The sequence below is a fragment of the Protopterus annectens genome, chromosome 7.part0 (assembly GCF_019279795.1).
Source record: "Protopterus annectens isolate FY-2018-M chromosome 7.part0, PAN1.0, whole genome shotgun sequence".
NCBI classification, from domain to species: Eukaryota; Metazoa; Chordata; order Ceratodontiformes; family Protopteridae; genus Protopterus; species Protopterus annectens.
In genome coordinates this window covers 1579303687-1579323779 of record NC_056739.1, presented here as the reverse complement: position 1 = coordinate 1579323779, position 20093 = coordinate 1579303687, and the positions used below count along the sequence as shown (strand labels likewise).

Sequence of the window (20093 nt, the reverse complement as noted above, 5' to 3'; positions counted from 1 at the left end):
TAAGCAGTTTGGGGACACAGTGACTGATGCTTTATGTCAGGGTGATATGTGCTTGCATTCGCTAAAAAATCAAACTGAAAAGTTGTGAATATGATATTAATGGCCACAAAGGCTTGGCAGTCCATTCCGTCGTTGGGGGGCTGTGTTCTTTGTGTATTTTTTTGGGGTCATAACAGTATCTAAACGATAGTCTTCTGTGTTCTGTCCTACTTTACTAGCTAATATTTACGCGCGTTTATGTGTTAACCCTTTATGAATAAACTGTACTGTATGCGAAATATTTGTTTGTACGTTTAAAGGTAGTGACTCATCATAATCGGAGTTTGTATATTGTTTAGTACGTACAATAAGGGCATATTGGTATTGGCTTTGATTTGGGCGAGAGAACAAAACTTGCATTCTGTTTGACACCTTTGCTTGTAAGTGATGGTACTTCATATGGATCGCGACACTGACTTGTGTATGGTCTAGTGATTATGACTTGTTTGACAAGGCATTTTAGTCGAATATGTATGAATAATAAGTCTGGTGAATTACTATGCCTGTTTCTCAAGTGGAAGTACAAGTTTTTCTAAGTTAGTGACTTCAGTTTTGCTTCTCGTTCCGTTTAACAAATGAATTGAGTACACCATGACAGGGAAGCAAGAGTACTAACTCTCGAACGGTTTGCATTAATCGAAGTTAATGAATATGAAGTACCTGCTGCGCTGCCGTACAATACACACACACGTCTTGGCAATTACTTATCTGTGGAGGTTGTAAACCAGCTTTGATGGCCAGTGACAGTCGCTGTTGACAGTTCAGAATATTAATAGGATTTTGGGAGGCCACTCCCAACCACTTACAAACCATACCTGTGCAGGAAGTAAGCGTGTTGTGAAAAATGAATTAAACATTGACGCTGTAACATGTAAGACCCGCTGAAGTGGACTGTTATAGTAGATAAACATTGGAATGAAAATGTTAGTATCCGATTAGTGTCATCTTCCATGGGGTGGGGGCACTTAATGTAATGCGTGTTGGGTAGCATCTTTTAAACCAGTATGTGTATAGCAGTTTAGTGAAAGGATTTTCACAAAAACAAACATGCAAAAAGTAGTAAACGGTAGTATGCAGGTGTATACATCTCAACTGTATCAGTAATTGTTCACGTACACCATTCACTTTGGCTCTCAGAAACTCTGTACTTCTTGAAGAAGTGAATTTTTCAAACTGCCAGGTGATGTTTTGAAGCGTTAATTCATAACGATTTATGATGCACTCCACTAATATTACAAGCTAGTGTCTTTTATTCATTTGTGCTGTACGCTTCTACTCTCATATTTTATCATGTGTTGCATATTGTGCTCAGTTACATTGTCTTATAGTTTGGTGAAGGAGGATTGCGAGATAAAAGTTAGGCAGTGTAAGCGTGTAATAGCCCGTGGTCTGATACAGGTTTGTTTTATAGACAGGTTTGTATATGGTGGATTGTTTGACAGTCTTTCAGAACTGGTAAATGTGTTAACATTCCTGTTTATTCTGATAAGATTTCTGTAGACAAGTTATCTTTGTTTAATATATTTGCTTTAGAGTGGACAGCTTTAAAACTTTTAACAGGATTTTCTTGCATCTTATCTGCCTTTTATGCATACAATATTAACTAAAGAAATGTGTAGTTATGGTGGAAAGAAGAATGAAAGGTGTTAATTAGGTATTTCTTTTGGTCATCTTTTGGAATAATTTGGTGTTCATATACAGTACTATATTTTGTACGTTTAGAGGTCCTAACCGAAGATTAACAGTGATTTTGACATTTTATGTTTAGACTCAGAACTGCAAGCTGGCACTGTTGAATGCTAGTGGAGAGCCAAAGAGAAAGACTCTAAACATCATTCTGAACAGACTGGTCTGCACAAGAAACATATTTTTTTTCTTTTCCCCCCATGTGACAAGTTAACATATTGACAAACATAATGTATGGTTATCCCCTTCATGACCAACCATTATTTACTTTTGTAACACCCTGTTAACTAAGTTAAATAAATTGGTAACTTTTCCTAATTTTGTAGGTAATGCATTTTAACAGCACTGAGGCTAGCAGTCTTTACGTGCATCACCTCATATATCATGCAAACTGGGCAATATGTTCTAGGAAGGATAAGCATGATGAAAATACCACAAAAACTAACTCATGCTTTAGGATATCTTCTGTTACCACAAAGCTGAATGCACTGCAAAACAATGTATGATGTTCCATCATGGGTAGTGATTACTATTCCTTTTTAATGAATGCAGCATCCCTCTTTCTTCCTCACCCATCCACCATGGGTCTTTCAGATAACTCCTGAATATGTTATCCTACTCCAGTTTCATGCTTATATGTTGTGTATGTATTTTCAACCCATGGACACAAGAATATTTGATTTCTACTAGTAACCACTTCCTTATACTTACATGTTGGAGTTTTCCTCATACTTCACACTCATTTAATCATGCCTCTTGGAGTATTTGCCACTGGATTTAGAACTTATTCCAGAGACCAAGACAACATTTTGAGCACTTGTTCTACATTTCAGGAGAACCTCAACACAAGATAAATTATGTTGGAGGATTTTTCTTTAACCCATTCGGGAAATTCTCAGTAACCAAATATAAGTAAGTAAATAAATACATATCTCTCTCTTTGCTAAGAAGGACTGGAGCAAACATCAGTAAGGTTTCTTTTCTCAGCTGAAAGCAAGGACACAATGTTTGCTTCTCCATTTTTGGTGTAGAGGTCAGTTATTTGATAATTAGGAAGATAAATCTTTTTCAGACTGTGCATCATAATTGTTTAAAATATACATGCACATTCAGTTGAATTTTGCTAATCTTGCTATATCTTTTAAATTGTAGTATATCTGATATATTGTCGTTGTTCTCCTTGCTGGTTGAAGGTATGGTTGTTTTATTGTAGGGTTCTGATTTCCTGTATCTGAAGTGTGTTGGGCCCAACTTTGCCCTCACCACACCTGTCCACCCACATGCAAAACAGCACTTGTTTAGGGAAGGCATCACTTGTTCACAAGGCATTTTTTCCCTTCTAAAATCCACCACCCTTTTTTGCACTTCTGTTACAAGCCGAATGATTGTCTTATGAATAAGGGGAACATCAGTATTCTATTAAAGAGCAAGTGTACCTTCTATTGCACAGGAAAACTTCAGCTTTACCTAGAAGAATTCAACTACTAGTTTGGTCTTTTTTTGGCATTGTCCAGTACCACACTAAGTTGTAGTCATGAAAGGTATCACTACAATGGCTGTGTAACATTTGCAATCATTTAGAGCTGGCTACAGTTATGTGTACTTGATACAGTGATATTGATAAGAGTCTTGGCTTAAGTTAGCCAGATGACATAATTGTACTAGTCGTTTCTGGTGCTGGAACTGGCAAGATGGTGGCAACGAGTGACTGTTTAGCTGAGTGTTTGTGATTGCTAGTTCATTGTTAGCGAGTAGTTATTTGTTTGTTTCCTGTGCTAAGCTGACTATTATTGTGTTTTAAAGTGTGCTACATTGAATTGTGAGAGCTGTGTAGCTCTTACGAACTACCTTCGTACTCCTATGCACTGCCTGGATTTCTGGTTTGGTGCTGAAGTAGGGTAACCTCAGCCGATGCTATTTGATTTAATTTGTTGGCTGTTCCTGATTCAAACTGTTTATGTAGGCTGGAATGAGAACTCTGAAGAGGGTTGAGGCATGCAACAGATATGTTAAGGATTGATACTTTGTCTAGTATTTTCTTGTCCTATCCTCTCTGTTTAACTTGGATACCTGTTTCTTCAGGGCATTATTTACTTGCCTGATGTTGTTTTGTTGCTGCTGATTACTGGTTATTGGGACTTGGAAACTAGCATATTTGCTACTGTGAAGGTATTATGAACATATTGCATTGCACAATATTGAAAAATTGACAGTTATGGAGTACTGAGCTGGGAAGTCCTTAAGTAGACCTACGGTTTCTGCTAGATCCCTAGTTAGTGCTAGGGCTGAGAATGTATTGCATCTTTTTCCTCCTGCTGACTTTGTTTACCTCTACATAACTTTATAAAAGACCTACAGTTTCTATTGGAGTCCAAGCTTGTATTAGAGCTTAGGAGGTATTGCATCTGTTTCCTGTTGCTGGTCTTAATTCATGTACTTTTACAGTAGTTGCTAATGCAACTAGTATCAAAACTTTGTTAATGTTTTAATCCCATTTCATTTTTCATTTTTATCATCTTTGATATTTAGAGTTCCAGTAATTATTTTCAGGTAATTGATTTTGACATTATTCTGAATGGCTGCTTATCGAGCTGGTTATTTTAACATCTACTTTGTTTAAATTTCTTAGAGTTTGCATTAGTAACCTTTCTTTAAGTTTTATTTGTAATTTTACAAGGTGCACATTTTTTGAAAATGTTATAGTTTTTATTTAACTATCAATTTAATTATTTGAATTTTCATTTTCTACATTTGTTTCTGTTGATATATTTTTATTGTACTTCCAGTTAATATGACCTTATTTTATAGTATACCTTTTTATAGGCCACCCCCCAAATTTCTGTCCACATTGTTTAGTACACATACAGTCCCAGATTCAAACCACAGTCTAGGGATATAGAAATGCTATACAAGTCTGTATTAACTGCATGTGCCACAGAAGGACTGTCATAATATATGCCTAGTGCCATTTAAGATTCACGTAGGATCATAGGTAAATACTAGGCTGTCTGCCTTTGTGAGCCGTTTTACGCCTAGCCAATTTCCCTCAAAAGTGAGAAGAATCAAACCCTCTACCTTTTGTCTGTGTGGTAAACAACTTAACTGTTATTCCAATCACTAGATTTTGTCATGCGTTGTTTCATCCCACCCCATTTACCTATACCTGTCTTCCAGCTCTGTAGGTATTTACACACTGTGCACAAACGTCATGGTCCTATTGTGGGTGGACAGCTTGGGTACTTTTATATGCAGTCTTGTTGTGCGATGGAGGCGTAATGGTGCTTTCCTTTGGATTACCATAGAAGCCCATGTCTTCTTATGGTACCCAGGTTCCCATTTCACCACCAACAGTGGTAGTGGGGACACACTATTTAAAGGCTGCAATAAGGGCGCTATGTACTAATGCATAATCAATTTGCAATGTCAGGGATCATCTCTGACCTTCTGTGTGAAGTCAGCCTTGCTTTTATAACTGAGACATGGCTGGATGAGAATTTTGGCCCATATTTAGCTGTAGTCATTCCACTTGAACTGTCAGTATTACAGTGGCCAAGGCGGGGTAGGATTGGGGAGTGTGTTGCAATTTATAGCAATGTTAGGTTATGAATTGCCCAGGTTGCCACGAGGAAAAACATCTTCTTTGAGCATGTTGTAGTTGCAGGAACAAAACTGTAGGTTTTTCATCATCTTCCATTCACCAAGTTGTCCAAGGATATTCCATCAGGAGTGTGCTGATTTCCTTGTCAGCTCAGTTACTGGTTACCAGCACTTAATTGTGCTTGGTGGTTTTGATGTAAGGGTGGACAACAAGTCACTTTTTCTTGCCAGTAAATTGTATTATGAAAGTCTTTGGGTTTTACTCAGGTTAATACCGCTGCAGAATCATAAATTTGGACATACATTGGACATGGTTTTCCTGATGGATGGGATGATGTCAGAATTGGTGGTGGAAACAGTTTCTCAATCCGACCATTTACTGGTTCTTTTTGCCTTGGAACAGCCATGCTAAAGTCTCCCCAGTTGTAAACTAAAGGTCATTCATTCAACTTCCTGTATAAACCCTAAACTTTTTTCTACTGTGATCTTTCAGTTTCTTACAGAGAATTGTGCTGTGTCAGCAGACACCTTTGTCAGAATTTGTAATTCACTGTCTTTTGCTGTTGAGTTCAGACCCCCAGGTTATGTTTGCCAGATCTTTACTGGGAAATATGAACCATGGTTTGATTATGATCATTGATTATTATATAGAGAGGGAAATGGGTTGAAGCATTGCTAACATCCAAAATGTGGAGTGAAAGGCTTGACCTGGATGAATAATATGCTATCTACCGGGCAGAGATATCCTGGAAGAAGGCAGATTTTATGTCTGGGAGGATCTCTTCAGCAACCATCTGCCCAACAGTGCTCTTCTATGTGGTGGAGTGGTTGTGCAGCACAGCCTAGCTATGCACTAGAAAAGTATTAACTGTTTCACAATGTGAGTCTGCTGTATGTTTTTTCTTTGACAAGATTGTCACTGTCAGATCTGTTGTTCTTCCAGCTGACCCCATGAGCCGTATGGTGACTTTTTTTTTTTTTTTGAGATTCCTGGTTACAAAGAGTTCACTTTTTTCTCTCAAGTGTGTGACCAACATCATGTGGACTGGATCCTTGACCATCAAACTTGGTGTTGGCTAGCTTAGATGTGATTGGACTAGTCATTTTTCATATTCAGGTTTCATCTTTTAGAGACAAAGGTTTTCCATCGGCCTTGATGGAAGACATTGTTATCCCCACCCTCAAAAAGCCACCTATGGATTTTAATAATTTTGATAGCTATTGCCCAGTCTCTAACTTTCCCTTTTTGGGAAACATTCTTCAAAAAGTCATTTGTAAGCAGCTTAAGAGTTTTATCATACAGTTAATGAGTAGCACTGAGGCAACACTGGTAAGAGTCCTTAATGATCTTCTTTTGGCAAGAAATCAGTGGCACTGTTCAGTGTTGGTAGTTCTGGATCTCTCTGTAAAATATAATACCATCCAATCCAAAGGGTAGAAAGATCTACACAGACAAGCCTTTCAATAAAAACTACAAGGAAGGCCCAGCCAAGCTAGAATTTTCACTGTGTAACACCTTAAATCTCCTGTAGTTGAGGCCAATGGGATATATGCAAATGACGCCTTAAGGACATAACAGTGTTTCATCTACATGGCTTCTAAATTCTCATTACTTTTTAAATCTTTATGGGTACATTCAGGTCAGTAAAACTAAACCCCACTAGCTGTAGACATGCAGTGCTTTGGTATTTTTTTGTCCTCATCAGTACATCTTAAGTGGATTTTTCTGCTGTGCTTTAGAAACACAGAGCCTAAAGTCAGGTCCTGTCCGGAGAGTTAAACTTCAGTTTTGGATGATATACATAATTTTGTGTGTTTGTTCAAAGTTAATAAGGGTTTGTTCAAAGTTAATAAGGGACAGTGTTGTTTTGAAAATGTATTTAGTTTTTTTGTTTGAGGGTTTTCATTAAAAAAAAATCTTGAAAAATGTAATATAGGATCAAATGGACGTAAGAAGGAACAACTCTATAAAAAGATCAGCCTGCCAAACATGGCAAAAGAAAAAAGTTAGAAATACACATTCAAAAACTGACATGTGTAATAGGTGGGAACAACAGCTTTTTATCATATTGGCTACACTATTACTATTATCTTGGAATGTAAATAGCCGTGCAGGTATAGACAAAAAAGAAAAATATTGAATTACATTAAGAAATGCTGAGTGCAAATAGTAGAGCTGCAGCAGACACATTTTGAAAGAAATTAGCAGGTGAATTTGACATAGAAAGGGTTTCAGAATAGATATTCAGCAGAATATCAAGGACAAGGGAAATGGGGAGTAATTATACGAATTGCTAGAGGAGCTCAAGTAGTGATAGAGAAAGGAAAAAAGACAATAGTGGCAGATATTGTGGTAGTAAGGGGCTGTTGGCAAGGGAGGAGGAATATGCTGGCATGTATTTATATTTCACCAATAACTGATGTTATGGAACTTAACAACATTTTGGTAGATATATTTTTGGAGATATAATCAACTTTCAGCAGGGAATGTTACTTGTAGGTGGGGACTGGAACTTGATTTGCAAGAGTGAAGATTTATTAGGGGGTGTAGAAGGGAACATGTGACAAAAATTAAAGAAAATATTTGGTATGAAATATGTGAATTCAGTAGTAGGAAATTGGAAATAATTTACATATTCATAGGTTCATAGGTTCATACTAGGCTATCTGCCCAAGGGCATTTATAAGCCTAGCCCAGAGTTTTTGTGGCTTTCGCCACCCCTTTAGTTTGAAGAAAACTATGCCCATTATTTTGCTGTGCCTCTGTCAAGCAGAGACACTGAGGTAATCCCTGGGGTATATCTGCTATCTCCCATCCATTGGTCAAGATGTCTCTTGAACACGGCCAGCGAGGTGCTCTGCCTCACATGTACCGGGATTTTGTTCCACAGCATAGGGAGTCTTTGGGTGATGAATCTGTCCCTCCAGCACGTCCTATTAATAACCGTGTCAAGGTTTAAGTCTCCCGCCCTTGTAGTTCTGAGGGATCTAGATTTTTTGAGGTGAAGCATGTTCATCAAATCTGGGTTTGACATGGCCTTGTATGTCAGGCACAGGTCACCTCTGAGCAAGCGGTGCGACTGAATAGAGCTGAAGTTCTTTCAGTCGGGCAGCATAAGACATTTTTTGAGACCCTTTATCCTTTTGGTGAGGAACTTTTGGGGCCTTTCCAGCTGCTGCAGGTGTCGGGTCAGATACATTCCGAATGGGGCATTGTACTCAATCATTGGTCTGATGAGTGATAAGTACAGGGGGACGATGACCTCCCTTGATCTAGATGTGAATCCCTTCATGATCAGGTGGGCAATGTAGAAGGTCTTCCTAACTACTTTGGCAACGTGAGTGTCAAACGAAAGGTTACTGTCAACCTGAGTCCCCAGATCCCTGATAACTTCTTCTGTGCTCAGTGGATTGCCACCTATATGGTAGCTAGGGGTAACCTTGTTTTTCCCGAAGGGTATGACTATGCATTTCTTGGCGTTTAACTTTAGGCCATGGCTCTGGCACCAGTTATCCGCCTCTGTGAGACCCTTCTGAAGGATATCTGTGTCAGATGTGTTTTCGACTATGGCGCCCAGTTTGCAGTCATCTGCAAACTTTGTCAGCCATAACCCTCCTGTGTTTGCTTGTACATCAGAAAAGTAGATGCCGAACAAGAGTGGGCCCAGGACTGAGCCCTGTGGGACCCCACTTGTGACAGGCTTTGAGTCTGACATGGCGCCAGCAACTCTGACCCTGTGGGTTCTGTCACTCAGCCAGTTTGCAACCCATCTTGTGATGTATGGGTTTACATTTAAGCTGATGAGTTTTTCAACGATACCTGAGTGGGGTATTGTGTCGAAAGCCTTTGCCAGGTCGAGGTAGGCTGTATGGACTGCCTTTCCCTCGTCAATGGCCTTGGTGACTGTTTTGAAAAAGTCGACCAAGTTTAAAAGGCATGATCTGCCTTTGACAAAGCCAAACTGGGTTGGATCCAAAGTCTGCAAGTTCCCTATGTCTTTATTTATGAGTTCCATTATGATCCTCTCCATGGCTTTGCAGATCAGGCTTGTCAAGCTGATGGGACGGTAATTTCCAGGGTCGGTGGAGGCACCGCCTTTGTGAAGTGGGACCACAGTTGCCGTGCGCCACTCCTTGGGTACGTATCCTGAGGTGAGGCTAAGATTAAACAGCTGTCCTAACTGCGGGTTTAATTCCTCGTTGAGTTCGTGGAGCACACAGCTGGGGACACCAACCGGTCCCATGGATGCTGTGTTTTTCGCCTTAGAGAGAGAGCAGTTCTCACCTGGGCGTTAGAGATGTTTGGGGGGCTACAATCCTCTGGTATAGATATCTCTCCTTTTGGGGGGGGGAGTTTGCACTGAACCTGTCAGCCAGTATATTGGCAATGTCTGTAGGTTCAGTAATTTTCACATCATTTTGAACTAATTCTGAGCATATCTGGGAGTTTCCTCCCAGGTTTCTAACATAGCTAAAGAAGGCCTTATGATTGTCTTTTGAGTCCTTAGCGATTTTTCTCTCAAAATTTGCCTTGGATGATTTTATGAGAGCTCTTAGTTTTTTACTTATGATGATCAAAGGTGTCTTACCTTTTAAGGATTTTGCTCTATCTTGTAGTAGCTTCCTCCTTTTGTTGTAGAGCTTGTTTATGGCTGGGGTCCACCGGACTGGACGCTTGCCTTTGGTACAAAGAGTCTTTGTTTTGTTTGGGATTGCCTGATCCATGCAATCCTGTAGGTGCTGGTAAAAGGCATTTGTAAGTGATTCAGCGGCTTGAGTAATGTTTACCGCCGGCTTGGGGGCCTTAAAAGAGACCACACTAGTCTTTAGGAGTGTGAAGTCGGCTTTTGAGAAGTTCTTCACTGTGGTCTTTTTTATCTCAGGTGGGGGCGGGATGAGGACCTCCAGTGAGATTAGTTTATGATCTGATCTCACCAGTGAGGGGTATACTTCCGGTGTTGAACATTGTGATCCCATGTTCGTGATGATGAGGTCAAGTATGTTTTCACCTCTTGTGGGGATGGTGACTAGTTGTTCCATGGCATTTGAGTTTATGAACTCCAGGAACCTTTGGGCTAGAGTGTTTGGGCTTGAGTAGTGATCCCAGTCTATATTAGGGTAGTTGAAGTCACCTAGTATGATGGTGTTTGGAGATACATTTATCCCCTCCAGTGTTTTCAGGAAAGCTATGTGAGTTTCCTGAGTTTGAGAGGGTGGCCTGTAACATGCTACAAATTGCAGAGCAGTTTTGCCTATGGTTAATTGCACCTGGATGTTCTCCGATGCATCGTGCGTTGCTACCAACCTTGAGGTGTGGGTGTCCTTGATGAATATGGACACCCCCCTCCTTTCTTGGTGTTGTCCGGATTTTGGGGCCGGAACGCATGGTATGAGGTAAAACCTGATAGTGCTGGGGTGCCCTCAGGAGCCTTGAACCAGGTTTCAGTCACAACACAGACATCGATGTTCTCCATACTGAAAAGGGCCTCGAGTGCGTGCATCTTGAGGTTGAGACTTCTGGCATTGAGCAGCATTACCCTTAGTTTTTTTCCTTTTTTGTGTTCTAGGGTGGTAGGTTTAGAATTTGAGCCTTGCCTAAAAAAGGCACTATGGGGGTGGCAAGAGCCTTTGCCAATATCCGGAAGCCCAGGGGTGACAGGTGCAAGCCGTCCCTTGCGAAGCAGCATGGCTTGTCCAGCATGTCATCCCAGGCAGACAGACATTGCATCCCCTTTGAATGACACCAGAGTTTAAGCCAATTATTAAAGCTGATCATCTTATCTCTGTATTGTGGCATCATTCTTGGTGAAGGTAGGATACTGCTCAAGGTCAGGGTCATACCTGCCTGGGCTACATAATCAGAGAGCTCCTCAATGTCTCTTTTCATGTAGTCCAAGGAGGTACGTCTCCGGTCGTTTACACCAGCGTGGACAATGACTGAGTCATACTTGTACCTGCTGTTGAGAGACCTGAGTGCTTGCGTTATGTGGCGGATTCTAGCGCCCGACAGGCAGCTTACTGTGACCTTCTCCTTATTCAATCTGGTGAGCAGGACGTCAGTGTGTCTGACTATGGAGTCACCAATGACGAGTGTGTCTGGCATTGTGTTTGGCCTTAAGGGCTGTGACTGTTTGGCACACTGACTGTGTGGTCTATGTGTTGCATGTGTTGTGTCCTGAGGTGGTAGTTGTTTGGGTGTCTGCTTTGGTGGCCTCTGCTGTTTTGGTAGATTTTTGATCAGAGCCTCCGAGTATGTCTTTGTGTGTTTATGTGTGTGATTTGAAGTTGTGATAGTACTATGTGAGACCGGGTGTGTGGTGTGTGTGGTACCCTTCTCCTCCTGTCTGGTCTTGCCAGTCTTATGTTGAGAGAGCTCAGCCTCCAGTTTGGCTGTATATTTGCATCTCTCGCATGTATTTGTGTTTTGTGGGAGAAGGAGAGGGTTGTCTGTGTACATGAGGCAATTGTAACATTGCCTCAATATTCCCAGGTTCACCAGCTGAGCAGGAGAGGACGCTAGCAACTGATCCCTCGACATGCTAGAAGGGATAGACAAAAAAACTTAAAAAAAGACTCCGGGGGATGTGGGTGATCAAGAAAGGGGTTTTAGGCTGGTGGGGTACTATCTATAGTAAAAGTGCTATATCAAGATGAAAAGTACTGTAGGAGCAAGTGCTAGGCTTTACAGATAGAGAATAGTCTACTTGGGAATCAAGTAGAGATGAACTTTTTAGTTATAGGATACGCTGGTTAGATCAGTAGTACAGTTCAAGGAAGGCTGTTTTAAGGGGAAAATTTGAAGAATGGACTTTAGGTAGCCCGAATAGTTTAACCTTGATTAACCGCCGCTGCTCTTGTGTGCTCCTGTGGCAACTCCGCGCTAAAGTGCGCTAACGCGTGCTTTATAGCAGGGGGCTGGAAAAAACAGGAAATGACCCAAAATGGCCAATGAATTACTAGTTGCTGTCTCTAACCACTCCTCTGAGGACAACAGGCAGCTCAGTACTCCCCACTCTCACTGGTGAGTAAAGAAACTTCCCTCTGGCCACACAAGAAAATGGAGGAACACAGGAACCAAATACAAAGCCCAGGGATCAGCAAATTTGGTCTCTGGGACAACTAGCTAGGAAAGTTAGGAAAGCAGAAGTATTTTTTTGTTTTTTTTTAGTTTTTTTGAACAAACAACAGAAAATACAGTAAATGCTTTGTTATTCGACTAAATTGCTATCAAAGGCTAGCCTGTTTGTTAACTTTTAAGCAAAACTTTAGCCAAGAAGTGCAATCAACAATTTAAGCACAGAGAAACAGGAAAAACAGGTAATATAACAGCAAAATAAGCACAAACAGTGGTCGAAAAGCACAATTAATCGAAAACAGCAATAAAAAATGCTAAAAAATACTTATAATCAAGAAAGTCGCTTTTTCTGCTCTCTGCTGCCTTATTCCCCAAGGTACAATATGGGCTAAACTAGATAAAAGTTATATTTCACAGGAATATATGCTTTTAATTTAACACACATCCAATAATTATTTCAGATCATGCCCCGATAAAAATAAAGATAAAATGTAGTGCAATTAAGTAAAAATGAGACACTTGCAATTTCCTTCCTACCTGTTAAAAAGAGAGGCATTTAAAGCATGGGTAGTGGAAATTATTCGAGAGTTATTAGGGAATATAGAAATATATTCAGAAGTTATAGCTAGTGAGTAGGATAAAATGAAATGGATTTTAAAAATAGAGTATAAATAAGAGAAGGAGGTATGGTTAAGAAGTAATAGAAATTACTTAGAGGACTGTTTTTTTCAATATTTAGTGCCTATCCTTGGACATGATAAAAGTTTGGTTATCAGTAGTCTCATGGATTTAGTTTTGCAAAATAATTTTATTAGTTTTGAGGGCCATTTATTCAAGCAAATCCAGGGTGTTGCCATGGGTGCTGCTTGTGCACCTGTATTTGCCAACATAGTTATGGCCTTTTGGGAAACTAATTTTATTTTTCCTTCTAAGTTCAAAGATAGTTGGTGTTTATATAAACACTTTATTGATGACATCATTATTTTTTGGGTTGACACTAAGGAAAGACTTGAAGCTTTTTTTGAATTCATCAATTCTTCTACAGATTTTTTAAGGTTTACAATGTCAGTTGATGCCACACATGTCAATCTTTTGGATGTCTTTCTTTCCAAGACAAGGGAATTAGGTAATTTTGATTCCACATTATACAGGAACCAACATTTTCAAATTCTTACCTGCATTTCCAGAGTTGGCATCCTATCCATCAAAAGAAGGCCATTGTTAAAGGCCAATGTGTCAGATTGGCCAGGATGGTTAGTCAAGAAAGTTTATTTCTAGAGGAATGCAATAAATTATTTGATATGTTTTTGAGGAGGGGTTATCCTGAGGATTTTTTAAACAGAAATCTTTACTGAAGTCACAGGGAAGAGTTCATCTGGGTTTTATACCCCCTTCTTGGCAAGTCCCTAGTTCAAGTTGTTAATCCTGTTGATTCTGGTTTGGTATCTACCAACTTGTCTCATGGTAAGGCCTTGATTTTGCCATTTAATTTACAATACAGGGAAATCAAGTGCATCATTAATAACTTTTGGAAGAGTTTCAGATGTGGGCGGCCACGGTGGTGCAGCGGTTAGCATTGCTGCCTCACAGCAAGAGGTTCTCTGGTTCGATTCTCGGCTGGGGTGCCTTTTGTGCGGAGTCTGCATGTCCTCCCTGTGGTCACGTGGGTTTCCTCCGGGTGCTCCGGTTTCCTCCCACATCCCAAAGACATGCAGTAGGTGGATTGGACACTCTAAATTGGCCCTAGGTGTGAATGTGCACGTGTGTGTGCCTTCTGTGGAAGGTTGGGCTCTGGGCTGGCAACTCAACACCGTAAAACTCCACTGCCAGTCATGAGCGGACAGATGATCCGCTGTGGCGACCCCTAACCGGGAAAAGCCAAAAGAAGAAGAAAAAAAAGAAGAAGGGAGATTTTCAGATGTGATGGGAATATTTTTAACAAACTTGGTGAAAGACCGTTGGTGGTTTATCAAAAAGATACCGGTCTTAAAACCATGATTGAAAGAATTGTGTCCAATTCATATACAGGTAGAGTAAATAAATGTGGTCACTGTTCTCAGTGCAAATTTATTCTTGAGGGTGTTGAATGTTTTGTACACGGTTATGGTAAAATCAAGCACAAGAAGAGATACAATTGTGATAGTAAGGACATTGTTGATGTTGCTTTGTGCCAACAGTGTACTTGTTTTTACATTGGCAAAACCATCAGAGAATTTAGGTGCAGGATTTTTCAGCATTATTATGACATTAGTAAAAAGGATGAGCGAAATGCCCTTTATAGACTTATAAAAGTTTTTCCTTTGCATTCATTTAAATTTTCGGTTTTAGATAATGTTGATGTTGACCCTAGATGTGGTCCCTGTGATATTTTTCTTGAATTCCTGGAGCTCAGATGGCAGCTTAGGTGTAATGTTGCATGTTCTCCAGGTCTTAATGATGTCATTTCAATTGCTAGTCTCCTCAAGCTTAAATCCATGTTTGCCATTTAAAATTTTAAACACATATATTTTCATACATTTTGTATAATATGTTTTTTTATGTGTACTGCTCATGTATGTATTTTTATATGCACTTAGGAGCTTTTTATATTCAACTTATTTTATATATATATATATATATATATATATATATATATATATATTCATATATTTTTATGGTTTACAAGAAATATTTAACATGTATAGGTCATATATTGTGTATGTTTTCATTTTTGTATTCATTATTTTTACAAGCATTAGGCATTTCATTTTAATTTTGTCTTTATGCATTAAGCATCAATTATTCAATGAATTCATTATGTGGTACTATTGACTTCAGTTGGGCGGGTATTTATATGCTTGTTCAGTGTCTGGTTTGTATTCTGAGGAAGTCCAACGATTTGGTGGATGAAAGCGCTAAATTGTTTTTCCTGCTGTGTTGGTGTTTTTCAACAGATAGGTGGGAAAGCACCAGTGTCTCATTTTTATTTCATTACCCTGTGTTTTTATTTTAGTTATTATTGGTGCACGATCTGAAATAGTTATTGGGCGCATATCTCAAGACCTTCAATTAAATGCACATGTTCCTGTGAAATGTAAATTCTGTCTAGCATAGCCCAGTTTTTATATCTTGGGGAATAATATGGAAATTTACTCCGAACTCCTATTACTGAATTCATATCTTCCATGCCAAATAATTTCATGTTTTTCAAAAATCTACCCTCCTTTGTTATACTTTCCTTTCTGGGTCCTCAAGATACATCATCACTGTTGCAAGTCACATTTCAGTCCCCATCTATAAGTAATATTCTTTACTGAAAACTGATTATTTCTCCTAGAAGTTTCTTACATTCCATTATAGCAGTTTTAGGTGGAATATAAATACATGGCAGTGTAATCCTGCTCCCTTGTCAGTAGCCCCTTAGCACTGCAAAGTTGCCCTTATTATCATTTTTATTCTCTTTTATTGCTGTTGGAGCTCCTCTTGCTATTAATATAATTACTGCTCTTTTCCATTGTCCTAGGTATTCCGCTGAATAACCACCCAGAAAACCTTTTTTTATCAAATTCACATGTTCATTTTTTTTCTAAGTGTGTCTCCTGTAACATAGCTATTTGCCCTCTCCATTTTTAATATAGTTCACTACTCTTTCTTTTTTGTGTTTATCTGTGAGACTGTTGACATTAAAGACATTACAGAAAGCATGATTGCATTAAAAAGTTATTATTCCCACCTTTTACGTATAACACCTCTTTGTTAAATGCCTAGTTCCAGCTTTTGTGTTATATGCATACACTGTTTGACAGGTTGAACTTTTATACACTTGTTTCTTGTCATATCCATTTGAGCCTATGTCAGATCTTACAAAACTTTTTGTTTTACTGAAAGCTCTAAAACAAAAAACAAACACACCAATACCCCCTAAAACCGATTAACCTAATACCAGCACACAAAACTATGTACATCTTAAATAGTGAAGTTTTACTCTCCTAATAGTAACAAAAGTCCCAAACTGACAGCCACACTTACAGACTTAAGTTAATCTAAAAGAAAGTTTAAACATGCTAAGATGCTTGGAACAGCCTGTGTTTCTAATAAGTGCTAATTGGTTTTGTCTTTTCTTTATAGCTCTCCCAGCTGGGAAACCCCTGAATACTTTCAGAGGACATTATGTCCTAGTCAATTTCTCTTCTCAGTTTTTTTACCTTCAGCCATTCACTCTTCACCAGCCTGTAGCCAGTTTATCTTTATCAGATTGTCTCCGTGGAGACATGAGAGCCAGCCAGCCAGTTTCTGTTTATCGTGAAGACATGAAGACCAGCTGCAGAACTGCTACTGAGCATACATGTGTTTGGTAGAAAAAAGCCTCATAATATTCAATATTCTTTTTCATTTACTTGCTTACTCTTAGAACTTGTTACTAAATCAATCTAAGGTCCTTAATCCAGTGATTTCCCCATGCAGGAATGAGAAAAAGCACATTCATTTTTCTTTTGTCATGCTCTTTTAACCAGGCTTTTTTCATTGCATTGCCTGCATTTCTTAAAACTGAACAAGAAGAGAAAAGGGGAAAAAACAGCATCACCTATTTACACTCCCCATTACACTCAAAAATAACTGAGAAAAATTTACTTTATAGCATGCAAAGAAAACCATACATCACAAAAATGGTGCTAATAAGAAAAACATTTTTTTTTACTTACAGTTAACTTTCTCCCTCCTCTTCCCGTCCCCAAAACATTTTTTGAACTTTAATGACATGAAGTATGGCATATGCTTTAGTGTCCCCCACAAGTTCAATAAATTCTGAGAAAGTCCAGTATTTCATGATTTTCTTGTTCTGTTGTAGTTCACACATGTAATTATTCCATTGTAATCCCACATTCATTTACTGGTTTTATCACTGTTCGTCTCCATCTCCCAAATCCTGCCACTGCTTTGTTTCCAACATACTCTCAATTCTTCTAGGCAGCTCTCATACTCCCTTCCTTCACTCCAACATTTTCCGTTGAAACATTGGAAGAAGTTTCACAGGTACAGTCTCTCTGTGGTCTTTATTACCAAAAGAACAAGAAGCAGAATCTCTTTCTGTTTTACAGCTCACTTTTTGTTGGACTAACTTTTGTATTTCCTCCTTAGCATGCACTTCATCAAAAAATGATTTTGTTCCTTCAGGGAAGAATACTTTAAAGACAGCTGGGTATAGCACAGCAGTTTGAATCTTACACCTGCGGTTTAGACTGTGTTTTCCATTTTCTATTAACCATTTTTGGCAGCTACCAGAAATAAACTCAGCAAGGCCTTACTATATCTAAGCAATTCTGATTCTGTATCACAGCTCAAAAAATAATTTCCTTGGGTACACCAATTTGCTCCCCAAATATTCTGACATAGTAGTTTGCAGGGAATTTTTAAAGTCTAAGATATACAACAACAGAAATCCAAGTACTGGAAATGCTGGGTGAAGCAATGCAACCAAAAATAGTAGCAAAAGCACTTTATTCCAATCACAAAGCTTTCAAGACTAGCCCTTCTTCAGTGTTTCCAGTACTTGGATTTTTGTTGTTGTGTATCCTGGACTTTCTTTTCCAAGTTTGATTTACTTTACTGCTGGTCCAGTTTTGCTTTAATTTTTAAAGTCTGCCAGCTCATTACACTCCCAAAATATATTCCCAGTTACCTCTTTCTTTCCCATTACACCTCCAACATTTGCAGTCCACGTGAGGAATAATTCTTTGGAGACTGCTTGTGATATAAAAATACATATATAAATACTTCCTAGCAAAAATCTTGGATCTTCTAAACTTCGTTGCCTATTTGGGAGCCATGCATATATCCTCCCATTGTTTCTTTTTGAATTACTTATCCAGTCTCTTTTCCCAATCCTTTCTAACCTCCTCTGATTGATTCCTATAATTATCATACAATTTTTTATGTACCCTACTCATTATCCATTTTTTAACATCAGCTTCTGTTCTAGCTTCTATTAAAAACTCTACCAGTGCGTCTTCCAGTTAGAATCCCCCTATTTCTTTTCTTTTTGCCTGTACTCTGATATCAGTTCTTGATAGGGAAGGCAATCTCCAGCCTTCAGTCCAGATCTATTCTTGGTCTCTTCCCATTCTATTACCTTTCCCTGTCTAATTATTTACTCCTGATACCTTGGTTCCTTTGCCAGTTTTTGTACAGTAAATTCCAGCCCCTCTTCCTTATTCTCTGTACCCCTAATTGCAGTCATCCATATAGGCAGAATCTTATTTCTCCATTGCCGTGATGGCTTAATTCTTAGAATACTTTCTGCTACTTTATGAATATATGAAGGATCTGCATCCAAAATCCCAGTCTGTCCTTATTTCTTGTGCTACTTCTGGTTTCATCATCATCCCTTTCAACTTTGAATTATAGCTTCCTGCTTGTGCTGTGTATAGGAGCTTTAACTGTGTAGCTCTGAAATACCGTTCAAATCAAACAGTCTCAAACCATCTTGTTCTGTTGGAAGGATCAACTTATCCCACTTGACTCTTGCCATATTCCCCTCCCAGAAGAAATATTTCACATTGCTAAAAACCACGTCTCCTTATTTAATAAAAGTATGCCTGATCTGTATATAAAACTAAAGGAACTAAAAACATTTTCACTGCTTGTATCTTGCTATCTATATTTGTAAAATAGAGCTTCCAGTTTCTCAGTTTTTGTACTGTCTTTTGTGTACTCTCTTCCCACATATCCTAAGCTGCCATAACAGTATCCTTATTAACCCGTAGTCCTAAATCCTTCATTTTATTATGTCCCCATAAATATGGGTATTGCTGAACCAATTTGTGTGGTTACATAGTTTATATCTATTGCCTTTGTTTTATCTTCATTAATTTTGTATCCCAGAAAGATTTGAACTTGTCTCAGAACGTTCCACAATACTGAACTGTCCTTTTCTGTTTTTATCAGGTACAAAATAATAATATCTGCAAATAAATCCATCTTTTCTTGATTACCCTACTAGTTAATTCCTTGAATTTCTGACTCCCTTATTTTCTTTGTCAATGGTTCTAAATATAATGTCAATGGTTTTAAATATAATGCATACAACAAAGGAAAAAAGAGGACACACACTTATGGGGGTCTTATCAATGAAGTAATTAGAATGGGTGGCAGTTTTACACAAAAGGCAGTATAATGCATTTTTTGACATTGAGTTTTAATCCGTGACTTTGGCACCAGTCATTTGTCTGTGTTAGACCCTCTTGTAAGATGTTTGTGTCATGGAGAAAATCTATGGTAGCGTCCAGTTTGCAGTCATCTGTAAACTTGGTTAGCCGAAGGCCCTTGACATTAGTCTTTTTCTCTGAGAAGGAGATGCCAAACAGGAGCAGTATCAACACGGAGGCCTGAGGTACCCCACTGGTGACCCATCTATTAGTGGAGGTGGTCTCACCAGTCCTGACATCTTGGGTCCTGTCTGTGAGCCAGCTGGCAATCCAGCAAGTTATGCAGGGGTTTATGCCCTGTTCGCTGAGTTTGTCAATTATATCCAAGTGAAGTATTGTATTGAATGTCTTAGCCAGGTCCAGGTAGGCAGTATGCTTTGTTTTCCCCTTATCCTTTGCCTTGGTGACCTTCTTAAAGAAATACAACAGGATCCCTTGATAAAGCCAAACTGTGTTAAGTCCAGTGTCTGAAGGTGTCTGACGGTTGCCTATGTCTTTGATCATTGACATGA

General features: G+C 38.9%; 1 protein-coding gene across 2 annotated transcripts in view; it reads left to right on the top strand.

Moving 5' to 3' along the window:
- The window catches only part of PHF2 (PHD finger protein 2), a 3400138-nt gene that overhangs the window by 1050 nt on the left and 3378995 nt on the right, over positions 1–20093 (top strand). The gene's annotated exons all lie outside the window — the stretch shown is intronic.